Source organism: Nelumbo lutea, chromosome 2, assembly GCF_056320005.1.
Source record: "Nelumbo lutea isolate HS-2025 chromosome 2, American lotus-T2T, whole genome shotgun sequence".
Lineage (NCBI taxonomy): Eukaryota > Viridiplantae > Streptophyta > Magnoliopsida > Proteales > Nelumbonaceae > Nelumbo > Nelumbo lutea.
In genome coordinates, this window is record NC_142685.1 from 34,890,529 (window position 1) to 34,893,702 (window position 3,174).

Sequence of the window (3,174 nt, forward strand, 5' to 3'; positions counted from 1 at the left end):
ACAATTTTTGGCAGTGGATGCCTAATTAATCAACAATTGTTTTAGGCAAAATTATATGTGCTACTGTGATACTCAAATTGTCCCTATGGGGATTCACCCACATCACCAAATACCAAAAAAAAAAAAAAAAAGTATAATGCCCTCCCCCTTTCCTCTATTAATCTACATTTTTTCTTCATTTTTTAGGATTCTAGCATTACTTAAAATTGAAATAGTGTTTGTATTTGTTGAATCTATCTCTTGGTTTAAATTAAAGATCATTTGAGAAATCTGATATTGTTTGAATTTTAAGATTTCTAATTAACATATTTATTTATTTATTCGTTTATACTCTTAAATTGTTTGATTTGGTGTGGCTATTTGATAGGTATAAAAGCTAAGATTACTGGTAGGAAGGCATTGGTACGATGGCATATTGTATCAGTATCGGAAGGTACCGATGTACAAAATACGTTATGATTGGAATTATATCCTTTTAGTAATGTATGCCATTGTATTGGTGCGTATTATATAATATCGGCAGATAAAATTCGATAATTAGCACTCCAAAGTTATATCAAGACTCAAGAGCTATCAAACAACACACTATAAGAATTAACCCACGCGAACAATTAAACACATCATTAATGACTAAGCCAATACTCATTTTATGATAATAAATGAAAAACATTAAATTGTATTATTTATTGGTTATAACCAATTCAAATAAATATAAAATATATTATATTAAGCCTTCCCAACTATAAATTAAAAAAGAATAATATTTAAAATTAAAATATTATAAACTAATAGAAAAAATAATCTATCAAATCCATATTTATATCAAAAATGAGTTTTAATCTTAAGAAATTTATACAAATAAAAGTGTTAATAATAGAATAATTATTTTAATCCTTTTTCTTTGGAAACTAATAATTATTTTAGTACATAAAATTTATAAATTTGCACATGATATGTATCTTAAAAAATTTATAAATTATTATTTAATATTTTGATTTGTATTAAATAACAATGTATTTATTATTTATAAAAATAATAATATTATTTATAAATTATTTGAGAATATAATATAAACTGAATCTATCAAATCCACTAATCTACATTTATATCAAAAAATTGATAATTTAAAGAAACAAAAATATCAATAGTGGAATAATTATTTTAGTAATTAGAAATTATGAATTTACATATGATATGTATCTTCAAACTTTTAATAGATTTGATATATTTTAAGATCATATATTTTTGTAAACTATTAATTGATACTTTAATTTACATTTTATAATAACATATTTATTGTTTACAAAAATAAAAATATTACTTACCAAACATTTGAGAATTAAATTTTTAGTTGACCGTTTAATTAATATTAAAAATTAAAAAACAAGATACATATAAAATAATTAATATAATAATTCAAATGTTGCATATACTTTTTTTTTTGCATTGGACTTTAATAGAAAATAAAATAATAATGGTTGCGTATGTATTACTTTGTAAAGATCTATATAATATGTCTTAGACTCTTGTTTAATTTAGTATCAACAAATTTGTATGATTTGTGCAACTTATTATAATAATTGTAATGCATTTCTTCATATATACCAATCAAATATACGCTTTCTTTATATTTATACACTATTTATGGTTATTTTAACATTAAATTTTGTAGTATTAATATATTTATGGAATTTGTATGCATTTTCCTACTTTACCCAAGCTATCCGATATAATATCCAATACCGATACTTTAATCCTAGTAGGAACCATGAGGAAACGCAGTATGGCATTAAATTGAAGTTTGTTTATTATAAAAAGGGGGAAATGTGGGTAATCATGGGGCAAAATGGTAAAATTTATAATTTTAAACATTGAATTATTGTCCAACTCAAACACACTTATTTTTTCATAAGTTCTGAAAAGCAGAAAAAACACTTCTATTACTTTTCAAACTTTAGTGTTATCAAATGCCATTTTGTAGAGCAAATTTGAATTGAATATAAATTTGGGTAAATTACAAAGACCCACCCCGTACTATGGGGTATGTGACAAAGACCCCCCATGTACTATGACTGTGAGACAAAGACCCACTTCCATTAGCCTTCCATCAAAATCTGTCGTTGTAATATTTTTTAATCTCCATACTACCCTTAGAAGAAAAACATTGTTCATCTTCCCTGACCTTATGATACACGAACAGCAGCGACGACATACTTCCGTAGTCATCCCCCGATCTCTCTTCTTCCCCTTCTCGTTTTTCTCTAGTACAGAAGCTGAGTTTCTTTTCTGAACAAACCGAGGCAATCTGCGAGCGCTGTTTCATCTCCAAGCACGACCTGGATGGTTGTTCCTTCATAGTAGAAGCTAGCACCATTCGGGAGATGTGTACTCTTATTAACATACATAGCAGAAGTTGGCTGCCATCGTGACCGGAGAGAGCTGAGAACCTTCATAGCAGAAGCTGGTGCCATTCGGCAATTGCTTCAGTCAATTGTAGAAGTTGACTGAAGGTTAGAATGATAGAGAACGTTTTGACAGAAGTTTCCAAATAAAAGAAAAAAAAATCATGCGGCAGGAAAACATAGTGGCTACTCTAACCTTCATAATAAACTTTGGCAATTGCTTTAGTCAAATAAATGTTCTCCCTCACTCTAACCTTCATAGTGGTTACCTTCTGATTGTTCTCCACTCTCTTTAGTTTCCTTATTTCAAAACACTAGTTAATGGTGTGTTGATGGATGTTGGGGAAGACGAGGTGACGATGAAACTCATGGTCTATCAACCCACTGAAATTATTAGTGTGATGTTAATCATGAATCCCAACAGGTTTTGTTTGTTTTCTCCACAACAACCGACACCTTGAATTCATTTTCAACACGCCATTGGAGGTTTTGTTTCTTTCTCTTTTAATTTACTTATTTGGGGTTTGATTTTCTTTGATTTGCAGCTTTCCCTTTTTTTTCGTATTTTGGATTTATTGTTCTCAGTATCCTTTTAGGAGTATTTCAAGATTTTTAGTGCCATTCCTGGTTCTACAAAATTGCACATTCAGTAACCCTGCTCGTCCAGCTGCATTCACAGTTTGTCATGTTCAACTTCAAGAGTGTTTAGTTATAGGTGCATGCATATTTATATGAACAAACTCTAATTATAATCGGCCTCGCATCAATCAAC

The 3,174-nt window shown here is 28.7% G+C and overlaps 1 long non-coding RNA gene and 1 other non-coding gene across 2 annotated transcripts; one reads left to right on the top strand and one right to left on the bottom strand.

Moving 5' to 3' along the window:
- Positions 1 to 1,916: 1,916 nt before the first annotated feature.
- Positions 1,917 to 2,763, bottom strand: LOC148869798 (uncharacterized). Its single transcript, XR_016106694.1, has 2 exons — positions 2,599 to 2,763; positions 1,917 to 2,481 (listed from the first exon to the last, which is right to left on the bottom strand). It is a non-coding gene; the product is annotated as an uncharacterized LOC148869798 (long non-coding RNA).
- LOC148869799 (small nucleolar RNA snoR14) lies at positions 2,751 to 2,837 on the top strand. Its single transcript, XR_016108403.1, has one exon. It is a non-coding gene; the product is annotated as a small nucleolar RNA snoR14 (small nucleolar RNA).
- Positions 2,838 to 3,174: the final 337 nt, after the last annotated feature.